This window comes from Cnephaeus nilssonii, assembly GCF_951640355.1.
Source record: "Cnephaeus nilssonii genome assembly, chromosome: 18".
Taxonomy (NCBI): domain Eukaryota; kingdom Metazoa; phylum Chordata; class Mammalia; order Chiroptera; family Vespertilionidae; genus Cnephaeus; species Cnephaeus nilssonii.
This window is the reverse complement of record NC_137089.1, coordinates 46,171,711-46,192,309: the sequence shown is the minus strand read 5'-3', so window position 1 is coordinate 46,192,309 and position 20,599 is coordinate 46,171,711. Positions and strand designations below refer to the sequence as shown.

Genomic DNA, 20,599 nt, shown 5'->3' with positions numbered 1-20,599 from the left:
TGGCTCCAGCCCCCCTAAAATCCCCTTTGTATGGCTGTTCTCACGTGCTGTGAGAGTCCCCCACCAGAACTGAAGAACTTAGTCCACCCAACTCTGGGTGCCCTGGGGGAGCTTTTTCTGGACTTTGTCTCGACTGAGAAGCGCTGCCTTGTTCACGGTCACACTCCCTTTCCGGGAGGTTACACCAATGACTGGGGATTATGAAGGTCTGGCCTCCTTGCCACAACTTGGGCCGATTCTGAAGGGCGCCCCTGCTTCAGACCAGCTGTGTAAAGAGTTCCCATTAAATTCTTCCCGTTGAACTTCCCCATGCCTCTCCACTCTTGTGAGCTTAGCTTAGGACCTTCTGGGTTTCTGCATAAGCTCCTAACTGGGTCACTCATTCATCCCTTCAACGTGCACTGAGCATCTCGTCTGCCAGTGCACCTACTAGCTGCCGGAGGTGCGATGGTGCACAAGACAAAACATCCCTTTATCTCCTCCCTCCGTTCCCCACACAGCTATCAGAGCATGTTTTCTGAAACTTGAACTTGATCACATCAGGCCCTGGCCTCAAACCTTGCAGGGACCTTCAGATGAAACCCAACCACCACAGTGTGGAAGAGTAGGCCCTCTTTCCTGGCCCCCCTTCCCTTCCCTTCCCTTCCCTTCCCTTCCCTTCCCTTCCCAGCCTCACCTTTCTTGTTTTCTCACTTCCACCCTACCTATGTCAGCTCCTGGCAGGGCCCTAAACACAATGTGCCAATTCACACCACTGTGCTTTGGCTTGTGCTGTTCCCTCCCACTGGAATCCCCCCGCCTCTCCCTGCCAGTCTAACGAACTCCTATTCATCCTTCAAAACACCACCCAGATTTTCCCAGCACAGAAGTCAGAGAGGTAAATGTCCTCCCAGGTGGGGTTGAGTCCTGTTTCTGACATGGCACTTTCTACTCAACTGTTTCCACAGAGAGGAAGGGCCATGGCTCATTCAGCCCAGTGTTTGTTACGAAGGAGGGGCTTAGTGTCAACCAAGTAAATGTATTCAAGCACAGAGGGTCACCCACAGGGAAGGTAATGGGACACAAGTTGTTGGGGAAAGATGGGGCTTGAGCTTTGAGGGCTTCCAGCCCAGATGCCTGGGAGGATGGACGGGTCCCCTTAGCAGGGCCTGGGCAGGTCAGCCAAGGGGACAAGTGAGCTAAAATGATCCTGATCTCATTGCTGGGGCTTTCTCTGCAGGCAGAGTCTGGTCTGAACTTCCATCAGACATTTTGGACACTGATTTGGAGAAGCTAATTGCTCTTTATGGACCTCAGGTGTCTTACCTGTGAAATGGACATAATTAAGTCCTGCTCTTCCTCCTTTTCGAGGTTCTTATGAAAGCAAATAGGTACAGAGACATGAAAGGTATTTTTGAGTTATCTACCTCTACACAAATGTGGTCGAGGGTATGCCTCGATTTTGAACTATGCTCATTTAGTCAACAAACAGTCATGATAGGCCTGAATATGCTGAACTGAAAAAGACCTTCACTGTGAAAATCCAAGTTGACAAATACAAATATATAAATAAATAGGATGTTAATCAGGAAGTAATCCTTCCCAGATTAAAAGAGTTCTTAGCTTTATGGAAGCATCTACCACATGATGCCATTAGCAAGCTCCTTTAGTGCATTTAGGAAGTGGCTGGGTAGGAATGTGGGAACCTTGAGAGCAAGAATCACGGCTGATTGTGTGTGTACGTGTGTGTGTGTGTGTGTGTGCGTGTGTGTGTGTGTGTGTGTGTGTGTGTGTACTTGTGTGTGTGTCCTCTAGCATAATTCTGAGCTCACACCTGATGCGTAATACATGTTGAACTGAGGAAAACATTGATTTATCTCCAACTTTTCAGGAAATCACATGTTGCGTAATATGGGGAAACCTGTATTGATTTTTCTGGATAAGGTTGGGCTACTGCTGAGCTCGGGCTTGATTCATTTTCATTCACGCCCAGGTAGGTGCCTAGCGGCACCATTAGAAAGGCCCTGAGTATTCCCCCTTCCAAATGCTGGGGAATTCTCAACCAGGGAGCGACCAGGGCCCCCAGGTTCCACCTCTCTCCTTCGCGGTACACGAGGCTTCACAGCCACACAGCGTGCCTTATGCGCCCTGCCCCTAAATTCTAAACGAATGAGCAACAACAAAACCGGGACATATCTAAGAAAGACAATATTAGAGTTTAAGACAAGGTTCCAAAACTGGAGAAAAAAATGAAAATTGACTAAGTTCCTTCCTTATGCTAGACCCTGACCTATTCTCTTGTTTAATGTTCAAAATAATCTCACCAAGTAGTCATCACCATCCTTTTACAGATTCACCAGAAGGCTCAGAGAAGTGGATCAGCTTGTCTAAGATCACACAGCAAGAAGGTGGCAAAGTTAGAATTGGAACGCTGCTCAGACTAACCCCTAACCTTGCTCTTTCTACATCCAACTGTCAATGAAGAGGAATTCTATTCCAACATTTCTCTTATTTTATTTAATGTATTTTTATTGATTTCAGAGAGGAATGGAGAGGGCGAGAGAGATAGAAACGTCAATGATGAGAGAGAATCATTGGTTGGCTGCCTCTTGTACACCCCCTACTGGGGATCAAGCCCGAAACACAAGCATGTGCCCTGACTGGGAATGGAACGGTGACCTCCACTGAGCCACACTGCCCGGGCTTCTCTTATTTTATTCTAAGTGCACGCACAAGAAGCCTTAGACCCCTGCAGGCCTCCCCCTAAGCTCTGTGGGGGCCTGGACAAGAGTAGAAACTAGAGGCTGTGATCTGATTCCTAGTCTCTCTCCTGGCCGGTTTAGCCATTGCCTCTAAGGCACGTTCTAGACATCCCAGCCAACACATCCAAGCCCTTCTGGGTCTGTCACCGGGAAGTCCTACCTGGGGTCTCTCCAGCACAGTAGATGAGGTTCTTACCTGGCCTCCAGGTGACAGACCCAGCGGAGCCTGTCCTGCCCCGACCCCAGACAGGAGAGGAGGAAGCTACCTTGAAAGGAGTCCTTCGCCTGAGCCTTCCGCGTCTTCCCGGCTGAGGCCCCAGACCTCATGGTGCTGACCAGAGCCCCCCCCCCCCCCCACTGTGCCCCTTCGGAATTCCTGACCCACAGGATTGTTTACCCCTGTTTTGGGGGCTGATTGGTTACATAGCAATAGATGACTGCAACATCCTGGAACTATTCTGGATAAATTAGGAGGTGTGGCAGGTAGGGCTGTGCCAGGCCATAGGACACCTGTGGACGGGTACCACCCCACAGCGGGCAGAGGGCTCGGCCAGCTGAGTGCAGCCAGGCTTTACAGCCAGGTGCCAAGGGGCCCTGCTTCCCTGTTGCCAGGATCAGTGTGAGCCGAGCAGACAGAAAAGGAGGTATTTCCTTCCTTCCTTCCTTCCTTCCTTCCTTCCTTCCTTCCTTCCTTCCTTCCTTCCTTCCTTCATTTCTTTCTTCTACAATTAATTTATTATTTAAAATTTTGTTACTGAATTTATTGGGGTGACATTGGTGTAGCCACTGTGGAAAGCAGTATGGAGTTACTGCCTTATGACCCAGCCATTGCACTTCTGGGAATATATAAAAAAGAACACACACACACAAAAACACCACTTCAAAAGAATATGTGCACCCCTGTGCTCCTTGCAGCACCATTTACAATAGCCAAGATCTGGAAGCAGCCCAAGCGCCCATCGGCAGCTGAGTGGATAAAAAAGCTGTGGTCCATCTACACCATGGAATACTACTCGGCAGTAACAAAGAAGGAAGTCTTACCTTTCGGGACAGCAGGGATGGACCTAAAAAGACGTTTTCTAAACACTCATACAGGTGCCCTGTGAACTCGTTGATCATCTCTCTGGACTGGGGGAGGCCCCTGGAGCCCTCACTAGCTCTGCCTCTTCCGTGAGTCATCTCGACACATAAGCATCGGTTTAAATATCTGTATTTGTATTCACACACACACACACACACATATCCTACAGGCTGCCTTTTCCCTCTGCTTATTAAAGAAGAGTCCCCACCCCACCACCCTCTGACCTGCCATCCGCAGGCTGTTTTGAATGAGTTCATCTTGCCTCTTCAAACATGCCATTCTCCTGGGCTCAGCTGAACGAGGCTGTGGTGGCAGCTGGCCAAGCACACCTCCCTTCGCTCTCAAAGGCAGCCTGGCCCCCTGCAACGGGCTATTTGGTTTCTGGGATTTTCATAAAACAAACAAAAATCCAACTCCAGGCCTGTGGCTTTTCTGCCGTATTTCTGGGGAAGGCTGCAGACCGTGACCTGAAAGGTTAAGTGGGCTGGGGGCAAACCACAGGCGGGTCGGGTCACCAATTGTTTGTGGCATCTCCGCAGGAGGGCAGACCCCTCAGCTCCCCCGGGGCTCCGGCTCCCGGCTCTCCCTGGAGGGCTTGTCTCCTCTGGTCTGAGTAACTGGCAGCTGCAGGCTCAGCAGGGGCAGCTCTCGAGGGGTTTGTAGACTTTATAACTCAGTTTACACAAACCTGGAAGACAAGACTCTGAGGCAGTTGTCCACGCAGCCAGTGGGTTCAGACAGCCTCCTCCCGGAGAAGGGGAAGGGGACCGGCCTCTGCTGAACAGCCACTCTGTCGCTCACTGTGCTTTGCATACTTGATCTCACTTACCCTCGCAACAGCCCTACAGATCAATATCTTCTTCTCTGTTTGCCGACTGAGGAAACAGGGGCCCAGGGAAGCTAATTAATTTGCCTGAAGTCACACTGTTAGAAAGACTGTGAGCCAGGATTCGGACCCAAGGTCTGCCCACCTCAAGTCACTTCCCTCATCCCTTCTCTGCCTCCTTCCAGGCTTGCTCCCGCTCCTGCTCCCTCTCTCCCACTCTCTCTCTCCATTCCCCCTCTGTAGGAAACTATAAAGTATCTCTGTTTACCCTATGGGGTGAGACGAGGTATGGCCTCCCCTGTGGGTTTGAGAGAGGGCCTACCTAGCTCATGTAAAACACGACTCAACTCACCAAAACTGGTTCTAAGGCCTTCGGGGAGTGCTCCTGTTTTGTGCATTGGGATGAACCTGAACTGGGACTCTGGGAGGATCTTGGTCCTTGGCCGGAGTCATTGGTCATTCAGTGGGCATTTACTGAGCTCCTACTATGCGCCAAGCTTCGTGTTAGACACCGGAAGCAGGGAGCAGCCCTGTCCTCAGCGAGCTCCCAGCAGAGTGGGAGGAAGGCAGCGGCACGGAGCACTGTAGCATGAGCAGAATGGAGTAGATTCTAGAGGAGGAACACCCCGGAGGGAGAGGTCATTTCTGTGGAAAGGCCCTCATGGACCAGGCTCTGGAACCTCACATTGAACTTGTGGAGTGTGGAGATTCGCTTGGCCTGGTTCCTGCACCTTGATAGTGAGAATGTGGACGATCAAGGCAGTCGGCAGAGCAGGGTGAATGTATCAGCAGATCCATGAACAGTCAGTCACTGCCGAGGCTGTGTGACTTTAAAGAGGTCATTAAGTTAAAATGAGGTCATGTGGGTGGGCCCTCATCCAACATGACTGGTGTCCTTCTAAGAGGAGATCGGGACACAGGTAGCACCCATTCCAAGCAATGACCACGTGAGCACATGGTGGCCATCTACAGGCCAAGGAGAGAGGCCTTGGAAGCAACGAAACCTGCCCACACCTTGAACTTGGACTTGATCTGAAGCACCCACATGAGGTCACGGGATCGGGAAGAAATGCACACAGGCCTCCAGATTGTGACGAAATGAGTTGTTTGGCCGCCGGGTCTATGGCGTTTATTGTGGAAGCCCGAGCTAACTGGTGCTGTTGGCAACTGGTCCACTCCTGGGGTGCAGTCAGAGGGGCACACAGCTGCATGGGAGAGGGAAGTCGGGGTCTGGTGCTGGTGACAATGACAGAGGCACCCCACGGTGCTGCTTGATGCTTCTCCTCTGACCAGCACCCTTTCTGTTCAGACGAGCCCCCTTGCTGTCTTTCTCCAAACAACACCAGGACAATCGTTTGGTTGGATTTCTGCTCCCCACATTACCATCGCTCTCCCGAAGTTACTCCAGTTCACCTTGCTGGGCGTTTGGGGGGACTCCTCCAGCTCCTCTCACACCTGTGTGGTTGGCCCCCTGGTTTCCTCCCCTCAAGGCCAATTCTACTTGAACTCTGACAACCTCATTTCCAAGTTCATAGGAATAGTGGGGTGCCATGTTTAACAATCCGTATGGGGTTGTAGTATTTGCCGATTTCCATGGTGTAAATACTCCCGCCATGGTCCATTCTAAAATGCCCACACGAGGTCCCTGCGTGCAGCACTGGAGAGAGAGACACACGTTGGCAGCCAGAACACTGCTGCTTTCAGGCACCTCCCGTGGCCTTCAGGGTTGACACATTGCCCTCGTGTCCTCTGACAGCCCGAGTCCCAGATGTCGGTAGGAAAATTGTTTAGGGGGTAGGAGAGGGTGAACAATGTCTTCGGAGCCCTGGTGGGAACCTGGGAAAAACCAGAGCATGGGAAAACCCCAGGGTGCCCCATCCCGGAAGCGCCCCTCCCTCACTGTTCCCAGGTCCGGAGGATAAATGCCACCCCAGAGAAGAAAGGGGACCCAGGACTCAGCCCGGCCAGGGGGGCGAGGGCTCTGACTGCCATCCCCAGGCAGGCTCCCTCCCCCACTTGCCTCCCTACAATGGCTTCCTCTGTTCCCGGAGCTCCGCTTCCCTCGGGGTCCCATCCAAGCAAGAGCCGCGATAAAGGCCACCATTGATGAGCGCTTCCTCTGTGCCAGGCACTGGGCTGGGTCCTCTAGATCCATTTTCTCACCGAGTTCACCCCACAGCCCATGGACGTGGTGGGTATAGTCCCGTCCCAAAGAGGAGGTTCACAGAGGTCAGAGGAACGGTCTCAAGGTCACGGCGGCAGGGCCGTGGTGACTGAAGCTGTGCATTTCCCATGGTGCTTCTGGGGTCAAGCAGGCCAGATTGAGTGGCAGGGCAATAAGGACGATCATGGTGAGTACTTACTGCGGGCTTGACTTTAAAGAGGGCACAAGTGCACACTGACCTCCCTGTGACTAGGGCTAAGCTATGACCCGGTCTGCACTGAGGGTGTGCAACTTGCCCCTAGCTGTTTCCTAGCAGGGCTGCAGCTCCTTGGGCTGGGGTTGGGGGTTGCCAGCCAATCCATTCATGCCCCCACCCCACCCCCCAAGTCTGGCTTTGGCTCTCTGGCTCTCTTCATATCTGCCCAGAGGACTAGCCCTTTGCTGGGGCTGCTTGGGAGAGACCCACGGCGCGCTGTTCCTGCCCCAGGCCCCGTCTGGGCCGTGGGAGAGGAAGTCTCTGCATCCTTCCCCTCCGTGCCCATCCTCCCGTTGGCTGAGCCAGCACCTGGGCGGGGAGGAGGGTAGAATGGGGCTATTCAGAGAGCTTTCCTGATGCAATAACTGATTGCAAAACCCTCGCATCCCTGAGCGTTTTGTGGAGGGTGGTAATTTTGAACAGCAGCAGGAAACCCAAAACTTACCCAGCCCCCAGAACAGGGCCCTACAGGTCAAAGGCTAGTCTGGAGGAGCAGTTACCCCCAGAGGTGGGCGCTAGGAAAACAACAGAAATGCCAGGGACAACCGTGCATGGCTCACACCCCTAATCGCCTTTGATCAACAGTCCTCTCAGGTGGGAGGGGCAAACCCTGGTCTCCGTTTACCGATGAGAGCGCAGATCTGCTCAAGGTCACCGAAGGAGTCAACAGCAGCAATGAGGCTGAGATCAGACCTTCACACTGAAGGTCTGGTGAGCATTCTCCACAGTGGGGGGTCTGCACTGGGGGGAGGGGGTGATGGGGGATGCTGTCCGGAGGGGTTGGAAGCAAGCAGATTTTTTTTCTTAAGAAGAAGAAGGAGAAGGATAAAAACCTGCAGCCAGATCGATTCAAGTGCAAATCATGGCTCTGCAGCATCAGGCAAGTCACTTAACCTCTCTGTGCCTCACTTTCCTCTTCTGCAGGGAGACCGGGTTATTATGGTCACCAGTTTTGAGATCTGGAGTCGGAATGCCTAGATTTAAGTCCTGGCTGCTCTACTTATAGTCTGTGTGACTTTGGACAAGTCACTTAACCTCTCTGTGCTCAGTTTTCTTGTTTGTCAAATGATATTTTAAAATCCACCTACAGGCTTATTGTGAGGATTTGCTTAGCACAAGCCCGGGTTATGGTGAGCAGTCAATAAGTATCAACTGCTCTTATCTGCAAAATGAGGAATAAAGAGCTTTTGGAAATTAAAGAAGATAGCACATTCCAGGTGTGTGTGTGTGTGTGTGTGTGTGTGTGTGTGTGTGTGTGTGTGTTTGGGAGGAAGTGCAGGAGGGTTCCCCACAGATTGAACTGGAACCTTCTAGAAAGGAGGAAGGAGCAGAAGGCTGGCCCGAAACAACTACCTGGCCTTCACCTGTGTGCTCCACGGCCTCTTCCCTGTGAGTCAAGCGCCACTTCCTTCCAGCCACTCCTCATTCCCAGCAGCCATTCCCTTGGGAGAACTACCTCAAGCTGGAAACCTTGGCCAGGGCAGTGAAAGGGCAGAAATGTAAATACACAGGCCTCGGCGTTTCATAACTGCCGTGAGTCACTTCTCCACATAGACACCATGGCGAGGGGACGAGAGCTCCAGACCTATCAGCGAGGCTGGACCTGGTGGCCCTCACCAGGGCCCTCCCCAGCTCCCTTCACCAGAACCAGATCTCTGGGTGTCTGTGCCAACAGCATGTCACGGTTCAGAAGAGGAAATGGAACACGACTGGACCCAGGTCTCAGTTCCCCTCATCAAACGTCACTTCTGCCTTTTGTTGTTGTTGTTGTTAATCCTCACCTGAGGATATTTTTTCCATGGATTTTTAGAGAAAGTGGAAAGGATGGAGGGAGGGGGGAGAGAGAGAGAGAGAGAGAGAGAGAGAGAGAGAGAGAGAGAGAGAGTTTGATGTGAGAGAGACACATTGATTGGTTGCCTCCCACCTGCACCTCGACCGGGGCCAGGGATTGAACCTGCAACCCAAGTACATGCCCTTGACCAGGAATCAAACCCAAGACCCTTTGGCGGGAGAGTTGACACTCTAACCACTGAGCAACACCAGCCAGGTCATGTCTTCTTAATTCTTGGCTACCTGGACCCTTTCCCAGCTGCCTCCAAGGCCTGGCAACTTGCCATATATGAGTTCTTCAGTTTGTAAGTAACTGAAGTTACAGTATTATAATAAACTAGAGGCCCGGTGCATGAAACTCATGCACTTGGGGAGGGGGTCCGGGGGGGGGGGGGCGATCCCTCAGCCCAGCCTGTGCCCTCTCACAGTCCAGGAGCCCCCGCCCACCTGCCACAACCCACTAGACAGTGGCCTGGGCCTCCCTCTGCAGGGCGATCATGGGGTGATGGCCAGGCCCCCGACCAATCGCATCGCACCCGCCTGGGCAGGCCTAGAGCCAGCAGGTTTCACGGCGTGGTCATCCGGATGGTCGTTCTGCTGTTCAGCTGCATGGTCGATTTGCATATTATGCTTTTATTATTATAGATAGGGGCCTGTTTGCTCACATACAAAGAAATTCAAACCTGAACAGGAGCGGTTGTTATTTTGGCAGTACCTACTGACGACGTGGGCTTGGAGGACGATGATGCCAGCAGTCTCAGCCTGTAAGTGGGGAGGGGGGCAGCTGTGGAGCCCAAGGACTCAGGGACCTTCCACCGCCTCCCCAACTATATGTTGGGAAAGAGAGTTTCCAAGTTCCGATGATGTCGTTTGCTGCTGGTTCTAGAGGCTTCTTTGGGGGGGAAGGGACACCTAAGGACAACCCTGAAGGCTGGCAGGGCTGCCAGGCGTGGGAGGGAAGTCCGGGTAGAGGACAGCACAAAGCCCAGAGTCAGGATCACGTAGGGACTCCCGGGGGCAGTTCCAATGATTATGAGCAGGTTTTGGCTTTTTTTTTCCTCCTGTCATTTCATTGAGATTTAATCTAGAACTCAATTTTGCCGCCAATATTAGAGTAGGAAGGATCAGCGGTCAGCCCCAGTGCTGCCATTGGTGCAGATCCTTCATTCTAAGCCTCAGTTCCTCTTCCATACAATGGGTTTGTGGCAGAGTTGTCCAAATGATGGGATGAGACGTGGACACAAGTTTTCAATAAACATTTTTGATTGAACTGCTCAAAAAGGTACCCTGCCCACCTTTGTGCCAAGGGTACCTCATCTTTCTTTCTCAGCATCCTCAGCTTACTGTTAGAAGCAGGGAACCCCGAGGTAGATTGAGGCATCTCCCATCCTCACCCAAAATACACATTCTGGCCCGGCCGGCGTGGCTCAGTGGTTGAGTGTCGACCTGTGAACCAGGAGGTCGGGGTTCAATTCCCAGTCAGGGCACATGTCTGGGTTGCGGACTCGATCCCCAGTGTGGGTCGTGCAGGAGGCAGCCGATCAATGATTCTCTCTCATCATTGATGTTTTTATCTCTCTCTCCCTCTGCCTTCCTCTCTGAAATCAATAAAATTACATTTAAAAAGAAAAACACATTCTACGGTGAGGTTCAACTCTCACCGCCCCAGAGATGGTGTCCCCAGAACAGTAAGCGACTCCAGCAGGACCAGCGGCTGGGGGTGCTTCAGTGCATGTGGGGAGACTGTGGACAGCTGGGTGGTGGAGGGGCTCTCCCACACCTGACCGTTGGGGGCTGGAACAGCAGTTTCTCTGGGGAGGGCCCCTTCCCCCCAGCCTTCTGGCCAGAGCATGGTGTCCACTGGCCTGGCCGTTTCACATCCCAACCAGGGCGGTGCCGGGGAGGCCAGAGCAGCCCTGTTCCCACTGTGTCCCCTGAACTTGGGGAGTGGCCAGATTTGGGAGAAAGCACTGATTACATTCCCAGAGGTCCCCCGGGCCATCTGGTGACATCCCACACCTGCAGGTCACCTCTCTTCATCATCATCGTCATCATCTGCACCATCGTCAGCATGGCCTTCCTGTCCTGAGCCCCGTCCAGGGGCACTCAGCCCCCACAACGCCCGGGAGAGAGCTCCCGCTCTCTCGCTGCTGAGCAGTCGGAAGGGTTAAGCTAAGCTGCCAAGGTCGTACAACAGGTTAAGCTAAACTGTCAGGGTCACACAGCAGTTAAGTTAAGCAGCCAAGGTCGCACAGCAGGTTAAGTTAAGCCGTCAAGGTCACACAGCAGGTTAAGCTAAGCAGCCAAGGTCACACATCTGGTTAAGTTAAGCTGTCAAGGTCACATAGCAGGTTAAGCTAAGCTGCCGGGGTCGCTGGGAGTCAGAACTTGCCCTGTGGAATCAGAATCCATCACCCTGGCCTTCAGCCCTGATGGTGACCCCGCCCTGTTGCCTAGAGCCAGGATATGGGGTCTGAACTCGCACTTCCCGGGGAGGGGAGGGGCGGAGGGGAGGCCAGTCTTTTCTGGAACAGCCCTGAGGGTGACTCAGAGAGGTCCTTTGCCATCCTCTCTCTCGGTGAACACTGGGTCGATTGTGGGCCATTGTTGTTCTGCACAAGAATAAGTGTGAGTAACTGGAACGGAGAGGCTGGGAGGGGGCAGTTCCTGGGTAGAGGCAGGGGGGCTGGTTCTTGGGAACAGGAGGTGTCCCTTACTCAGGAACGCTCTGCCCTGGGCCAGACCCGAGGGAGACAGCACAGGAGCGGGAGCCAGGCAGAGCGATTCCAAAGCCTGCGGCCTGGGAGAAGTTTGACCTCACTTCTGTGGGCAGAGGAGGGACTTGGGAAAGCGAGGAGGTCGCGGGCAGGGTGGAGAAACAGGTGTGACGGGGACCACAGACCCTGGGGCAGAGGAGTGCCGCAGGGGCAGGTGATGGGCTGCATTTGGGGCAGGAAGGGATGCTTCCAGATACAGATGCTGTCCCCGCGCTGCCAACCTGCTCCCCCAGGGCAGAACACACTGTGAGGGGCCACTTGCTGGAGCGGGAACTTGACCGAGTTGGGCACCCTCTATGGGCACAGACTTCCAGGGCAGCACAGCTCAGAGCAAAGCCCGAGGGACGGAGGGATTGGCTCCGTGGGGTGGCCAAGTGCTACTTCCCAGAACACTTAGCAAAATGCTCGCAAGCACTGGGAATGTGCTGGTCCAAACCGAGTGGGACTAACTAGTAAAATGCACATTATCTGAAAATAAAATGGTTTTATTTTATTGATTTTTAGAGAGGGAGGGAGAGGGATAGAGAGATAGCAACATCGATGGGAGAGAAACATCCACCAGCCGCCTCCTGCAGGCCCCCTATTGGGGATCGAGCCTGCAACCCGGGCATGTGCCCTGACCAGAACTGAACCACGGCCTCTTGGTTCATGGGTCGATGCTCTGCCGCTGAGTCACACCGGCTGGGCTCTCCCTGGCTTCTTTGAACTCTCTTAGCACCGTGGCTCCTAGATAGTTGGAAAGCACACACGTGCCGGTCCCCGTGGCTCGTGTTACATTTCCATCGGACAATGCTGACCAGGTTCGACTCCTCAGGCTTGGATCAGAAGAGGAGATGACAGCCTGGCCTCACTCACGGGTCCTCCCCGAACCACGCCGAAACAGTGACTGGAGCAGCCAGGACCGACGCTGCTGACGGTGGTGTGAGTCAGCAGTCGGAGCCAGGCTCTGCTGGGCTATTCTTCTGCCTTTCTCAGCTGGTCATGCTCTGTGTCTGTGGTCAGCTGGGCAGCTCTGACTCATGGGATTGGCTGGCTGTTGCCAGGGTGACAGAGAAACTGGGCCAGTGCCCCTCGTCATCCATCAGGGTAGCCAGGATAATTCATTCGTCAGCCCAAGGTGCTAAAAGCTGGTGAATGGCAGGTCAGACGCTCTGGAGGCCTGGGCTCAGAGTCCACCCCGTGTCGCTCCTGCCACATCCATTGTCCCAAGTGAGTGGGGTTCGAGGGCCGGTAGACAGACGCCGCCTCCTTAGTGAGAAGTGCTGCGAGAACCGTGGCGTCTTTGCAACCTGCTTGTGCCAGCTGAGTGGTCCCAAAGCTCCTGAGTGGCCCGTGGTCAGGGCCTCACGGACTGTCCTGGGCTCTCGGCAGTTTTGTCCGCGCGGGCCCCTCCCTCCGTAAAATAAATGAAGGAATGAAATGAAAATTGTTTTGTAGCTACGTGGGTAGAAGGATGGATGTGATCGAGGCTGGATGCGTTATTACATGCTCATTGTTATTAAATTCATTTCTTCTTCTGATTTTAAAAGGCATGAAAGCTGAACCGTTTCCATGGGCCCCTATAATGGTGGGCACTAGGCATTGTGCCAAGTGTGCCGACTGGGGAAGTCGGTTCTGCTCTTTGGGGCTCCGCGGACACAAGGGCACCCCAGGCCCTCTGTAGATGAAACATGGAGTGCGTTACCATGGACCAATGCGAACCAAAATTCTAAGCAATGTGGACCCCCCCCCGCCGCTGGAGACCATTCTCTTCGCCGCCAGCCCAAGTGCACCGCAGCCTGGTGGAGACCTGTTTCCTGCCACAGCAGCCTTGGGGCCTTAAAGTCGGATCCTCAGGGGAGGAGAGGGCCTCAGAGCGTGGAGAGAAGCAGGGGGCCCTGGAGGAACAGAGCAGGGCCACATAATCAATCCAGGTGAGATGGCATAGGTGAGGTGAGGTCAGGGAAGGCCTCCTGGAGGAGGTGAGAGCTGAGCTGGGTTCTAGGTTCAGGACACAGACTGGGAAGGGAGTTCCAGCCAAAGGACTCAGAGGCCCTGAGAGACCCCGTGGAGCGCGGAGAAGGGGCAGCCTGGGGAGGCGCAGCCTCCAATGGGCAGGTTCCAGGTGGCGCCTGCAGGATCGGTTCCATTTCAGCATCTATGCATTTGCTTCACGCGTATTAGAACGAGAGAGAGAGAACGCCGGCCTTTCTGTGGAAAGTTGCCTTCAGAATTTTTTAAGGGAAGTGGACGGGTGAGTTACACCATCAAGTGCTGATGAGGACCTGGGACAACGGGACTCTCTCCGTCGCTGGTGGGAGGAGCAATGGGGACAGCCACTGTGGGAAAGCATTTGGCAGCGTCTGACGTCAAGCCCAGCACCAGCACCTGGAAGGTGCCCGGGGCAGAGCTGGGACTGAAGGAAGCAGGAGAGGGCACTGGCGTTCAGGGGCAGGCAGAGGAGGAGCTGGCCGAGCCGTGGGGGAGGGGCGGACGAGACAGGAACACGGGCCACATGCAGCAGGGGACTCAAGGGGATACGGTTTAGACACCCACTGACACATGACAGCAGCTGTGTTCCTCCTTTCATCCCCCTTTTCCCATTCATTCATTCATTCATTCATGCACAATACTTCTGAAGTACCTCCTGTGTGCCAGGTGCCGAGCTGGGCGCCGAGTGTTCGTTAGTGAACAGGTGAGCCTGGTTCGCACCCTCGGGAGCCTGGACAGGGAGTCGGAGGAACAAGTGGACAGGCCCATGCACGTCACGCTCCTGCCGGGGGTCCGCTGGGTGCTTCCCTGGGTAGCGGTCGGATCAAACGGCAGCTGCAGGCTCTGAGCCCTCTCACTCGGATCCATCCTCTTGTCTCCATCTCCCCAAGAGGTGGCACCACATCACTCCCACCTACACATAAAGAAGCCACGGCAGGAGAGGAGGGGACCTGCCCACGGTCACACAGCCTCTCCATTCCGGCCACCATAGCCTAACCCTGAGCCCCTTATGCGGGTTGATTAAAACCTTGGGAGGAAAGCAAGGAGGCTTGAGGCGGGGGTGCAGCTCTGGTTCGGGACCTTTTAAAATCCATCTTCTCCTGGAACTCCAGGCCCGGCTGGGCAACACTGGACAAGCCCTGGGCGGGCCAGCGGGGAGTAGGGGACCAGCTCGGCCACCCGGCAACCTGCAGCCTAGACTGAGCATGTGGATGGCCAGGGTGAGAGACGCACTCACTAAGTCCTCAGTGTCCTCCAGCTCCCTGGCGCCATCCCTGGGTGATGCCCACACACATTAAAGAGACAGGAGAGAAAGAAGACAGCGGCCACAGCTTCCTTCTCTCTCCCTCCGTGGTTCGCATCACTGCGGGGGGCTGGGCACCTGGGTTGGCGGCCACACCTCTGCTTCCTGAGGAGGTGCAGACTGTGAGAGGAGCCCCTCACTGCGAGCACCCCACATCCCACACAAACCAAGCTCCCCTCTGTCCACGCGCTGTCAAACCCACCCCAGACACTCCACCGTGGGGTGATGATAGCCCACGCCGGCGTTCCCATCTGGGCTAAGGGCTTTAGGCGTTCCTTCTCATTTCTCCTAAAACAGCCCTGGGAGGCGGGCATTTGGACATCCCATTTTGCAGATGAAACCCTGGCGCCGTGGGAATTTATTCCCTTTCCCCAAGTTCAGATGGCGGGTTGGTGCTGGAGCCGGGATTGAAATGAAGCTGCATTCGAGGCCAGAACCTCCGCGCCCTTCCAACCATCTGCTGCGCAGCCCTCGTTCCCATACAGTTCCCTTTACCGTGTATGACGCCAGGGCCCACAGAGTGGTGCGACCACCCTTTCCGTCGGTTTTGGAATATCGTCACCATCTCACAAGGAAACGCCAGGCCTTTTAGTTGCTTCCCCTGAACCACTCCCCTCCATCACCTCCTACGCGGGCAACGCCTGATCTACTTTCTCTCCTGACTTGCCTCTTCTGGACATTCCATATGAATGGAATCGTATGGTGTGCGGTCTTTTGTGGCCGGTTTCTTTTACTTAGCATAATGTTTCCAAGGTTCATCCATGTGGTAATATATATCAGTACTGCCCCCTTTCTCATTGCCAAGTATTATTCTACTAGAGGCTGGTGCACGAAATTCGTGCATGGGGGTGTGTGTCCTTCAGCCCAGCCTGCACCCTCTCCAATCTGGGACCCCTTGAGGGATGTCTGACTGCCCGTTTAGTCCCGATCCTACTGGGATCGGGCCTAAACGGGCAGTTGGACATCCCTCTCACAATCCAGGACTGCTGGCTCCCAACTGCTCGCCTGCCTGCCAGCCTGATCACCCCCTAAACACTCCCCTGCCAGCCTGGTTGCCCCTAACTACCCTCCCCTGCCGGCCTGGTCACCTCTAACTGCCCTCCCCTGAAGGCCTGGTCACCCCTAACTGCCCTCCCCTGAAGGCCTGGTCACCCCTAACTGCCCTCCCCTGCAGGCCTGGGTCCCCCCCAACTGCCCTTCCCTGCAGGCCCCGTTGCCCGCAACTTCCCTCCTCTGCCGGCCTGGTCACCCCTAACTGCCCTCCCCTGCAGGCTTGATTGCCCCCAACTGCCCTCCCTTGCAGGCCTGGTCCCTCCCAACTGCCCTCCCCTGCTGGCCATCTTGTGGCGGCCATCTTGTGTCCACATGGGGGCAGCCATCTTGTGTGTTGGAGTGATGGTCAATTTGCATATTACTCTTTTATTAGATAGGATTGTATGGATATACCACACTTGTTTCTCCATTCATCCACTGATGGCCATTTGGGTTGGTTCCACCTTTTGCCTCTTATGAATAATGCTGCTATGAACATCCACACACGCATTTCTGCATGGACACGTTTCTTTTGGGCATATACCTAGGAGTAGAATTGCAAGGTCAAATGTTAAGTCTGTATTTTCATTGCCACTATTGTGAGGGAGGCCAGAGCAGTCCCAGTTTTCAGCTGAGGAAATAAAGGCTCCAAAAAAACAACAACAACAAAACCCAGTGACTTGCCCACGCTGTACAAAGCATAAGTGGCTGAGGAGGCTTTGCCTATAGTTAGGACCAAATTCAAAAGCCAAGCTCTTTCAGCCTACTCCACTGTGCAAGGCAGGCGCAGAATTCCCATAACTCTAAGTCATGCAAAAAAAAAAAAAAAAAAAGATGCTGTCAGAATTAAACCCGTGATCAAGGTCTCAGGCAGAGACCTACCATGACTAGACCACTCATTCAGTGAACTTTATTCAGCACCTACTATGTGGTACATTTTTGCTGGGCATGATGGTGGCCACAAAGGTAAAGGCGGGGCCACCCTGGCCCCCAAGGAGCACTGACCCTATTGAAGAAAGCCCCGGGCACACCGGTGGCTAATGCTGATGGGTGACAGGTGCATTGGCCAAGCAAGGTGCTCAGGACACAGGGCAGGACTGGAGGAGCCTCCCGGAGGTTCTGCTGGTGAGCTGGGCACTGGACGACGGGGATAAGCAAAAGGCATTTCAAGGTCAGAGGACAGTCTGTTCAAAGGCCTTACAGTGTTGGTGGGTCAGAGTGGAAGGTGTGGGCAGAGACCTGGACAAGAAGCTGAGTGGCAGGTCAGAACCTCAGACACCACACCGAGGAGACTGGATTTGTTCTTTTGAAGTGTCTACAGCAGGAATGGCACGGGGTAATTTGAGAGTTAGAAAAACCCCTCTGGAGCAGCAAAGAGAATGAGAGGAGTAGATGAAAATGGGGGCAGTAGGCTGGGGCAGGCTGGAAGACTACTGCACCAGTCCCAGCAAGAGAAGTGAGAGCCTGAGTAGGACAGTGGCTGTTGGGATGGAGAGAAAAGGACCAATGAGAGAGGCATCTAGCTGTTGACTGGCTCTGAAAGAGGCAACTTCTGGCATATAGTGAGTTGAATGAAACCCGCCCCCTCTGAAAAAAATGTATCCACTGGGAAGCTGTGACTGTGACCTTATTTGAAAAAGGATCTTTGCAGATGTTATTAAGGTACAGATCTTGAGACAAGAACATCTGGGGTTATCCCAATAGGCCCTGAAAATCCATTGGCCAGTGTGTCCTTACAAGAGACACAGAAGAAGGCCATGAAGAGGAAGTAGCAATTGGAGTTATGCACCAGTGTTTATAAGCCAAGAAACGCCAGAAGCTGGAAGAACCAGGAAAAGATTCTCCGCTAAAACCCAGCAGACACCTTGGTTTGGAACTTCTGGTCTCCCCAACAGTGAGAGGATGAGTGTGCTGTTTAAGCCACCACGATGGTAGTAATCGGTTTCAGCAGCCTTGGGCAGCTGATACACGGCGTTACACGGGTTCTTGGGGGCTCTCAGCGCTGAACCTTCCCACCCAGATCTCGTCTCTGGGCCCCCAGGATGGGGGCGCCCTGCTCCCCGCCTGCAGACCCAGACAGGGCAAGGCTGCAGGGAGAAGAGCTCACCAGGGCTCGGCCTCCTGCTGAACAAACAATCCCCAGTGTGTTGCCACATGAGGATTAGTCAAATCATTGTGAGCTCTGACTTCCCCTGAGTAAGTCGTGGGGCTGAAGGCTGAGGCCTCTGGAGGGATGAGTGGACTCAGCGCCTGGTCAGCAAGGAAAGGCAGTATCAGATACCTCCCAGAAAAGGGCGATGCCGTGGGAACCTGTAAGAAACCCAACCAGGCGCGCAGGTGGCACACCCCACACATGAGCCAGACAGGTGAACTTGAGGCCACCAGCTAGCCACCAGCCTATGCACCCTGCTCCACGCCACAGAAATATTTTGGTTGTGCCAGAAAGATTCAGGGATTAGCTTGAGGTCAGAGGGCAAGTTGTGGCCAGGTCAGTGCTCAGACCCAGGCTTCGGACCCACACCTGCTGCTTTCTCTGTTCCAGGGCCTGGGCAGTCTCTGAGGGTCCAGGCGTGTGGGATTGGGCCAGCTCAAGGTCAGTGTCAGCCTGCCTGGAACACCACTGGCCTCCACCTTGGAGCGCTCTGGTCTCTTCATCTCCTAATAAAGCCACCAATTCCATCTCCGGGGCTCCACCTTCGTGACCTCATCTGCCCTTAATTACCTCCCAAAGTCCAAGACAGCTATTCTGACATATATGTCACGGTACTCACTATGGTTTTAATTCGCATTTCTCTAATAACTAACGACATTGAGCACCTTTCCGTGTCCTCATTTGACACCTGTTTATTCTACTTGGCAAAGTCTGTTCAAATCTGTTGCCCATATTTAAAATACTCGTGTTGTTTGTCTTCTTATTATTGGGTTCTGAAATTTCTTTATATATTCTGGGCACAAAACCTTTATTAGATGCATGACTTGCAAATATTTTCTCCAAGTCTGTGGCTTAGCTTATCATTCTCTTATTAGTATCTTTTTAAAAAGCAGAAGTCTTTTAATTTTGATGACGTTCAGTCTACCCATTTATTATACTTTTGGAGTCACATCTAAGAAATCTTTCTCTAACCCAAAGTCACCAAGGGTCTCTCCTATATCTTTTATTCTAGAAATTTGATAGTTTTAGGTTTTTGCACTTAGACCTATGTTCCATTTTGAGTGAAATTTTGTGTATGGCACAAGGTAGGATCCAAGTTCAGTTTTTAGAATGTGGATATCCAATTATCCCAGCACCATTTGTTGAAAACCCAATTCTTTCTCCACAGAACTGCTTCTGCACCCTGTAAAAAAGCACCAGTGTTCATATACGTGTGGGTCTCTTTCTGGACTCTCTTCTGTTGCATCGATCTGTTTGTCTGTTGTTACACCAATACCACACTGTGCTGACTACTGTGATTATAATAGGAGTTGAAACCAGGTAGTGTTAGTCCTCCAACTTTATTCTTGTTCAAAATTGTTTGACTGTTCGAGGTCCTTTGCATTGCCCTAGGAATTACAGGGTCTGTCAATTTCTCAAAAGAAAATGCGGTAGAACTCCATACCTAGTAGTTGCTCATCAGATTGTTCTGGGCTTCACCTTACAACAGGGCTTCATGGTTTTCTGAGCTTTTTCATGTCCTCAACCTAACTCTCTCAATAACCCTGACATAGGCAGGTGCTGGTGTCCCCGTGGTGACATGGCAAGGAGTGGCAGGAACAGGTTTTGAATGGATGATGGCAGACTCCCCCAATTCAGAGCTCTTTGCTCTGAGCAGGATCTCCAGTATATTCGTATGACTCCAAAGTTCAATTAACTGGGCATGGCCCTGGCCGGGTAGCTCAGTTGGTTGGAGCATCGTCCTGACATGCTAATGTTGTGGGTTTGACCTTTAGTCTGGGCACATATGGGAAGCAACCAATGGATGCATCAATGGGTGGAACAACAAATTGGTGTTTCTCTCTCTCTCAAATCAATAAATAAACTGGGCAAAAAGGAGCACTCCTTTAAAAAAAAATCAATTTCAAATGCCAATGCATTTCCCCAGCCCTTCTTTGAATGCAATCCTCTGACTCTTCTGAAACATGGTCGTCCATCTTAATAAGAAAACCATATGTCTTTGTTTCCTTTTAACTTTCTTTCTTGGCAAGAACACCGCTCCGCGGAGGAAAAGAGAGGAAACGGATACAGCACAGAAAGAGGGATTCCGGTTGGAAGCGAGGAAGAACTTCCAGATGGCGAAGGCTGCCAGACTTGGGTTAGCATTGCCAGGAAGAATGAGAACATCGTCAGCCCGGAGATGCTGAGGTCCCCCTCTGCCCACGGAGCAGGGCTGGTCTCCATGCTCTGTCCTCTCAGGCCCTGGAGCTCAATGTGGCCTCTGAACGCATTCTCCCGCGGCATGCTGCCTGTCACAGGGGCTCCCGGCCAGTCCGCACTGCCCAGGGTCCCTGATGGCTGACACACAGTTTACACAGCAGTTCTGGGATATAGGTTCTGCTCTGTGTTGGGTTCCCTGGTCAGTTTCTGGGCTGGAGATTTGCATGCAGGTGTGTCAGGGGTGCTCTTGGGAACAACAGCTGGGGT

The 20,599-nt window shown here is 53.2% G+C and overlaps 1 protein-coding gene across 1 annotated transcript in view; it reads right to left on the bottom strand.

Moving 5' to 3' along the window:
* The window catches only part of NSMCE2 (NSE2 (MMS21) homolog, SMC5-SMC6 complex SUMO ligase), a 268,435-nt gene that overhangs the window by 13,105 nt on the left and 234,731 nt on the right, over positions 1-20,599 (bottom strand). The gene's annotated exons all lie outside the window — the stretch shown is intronic.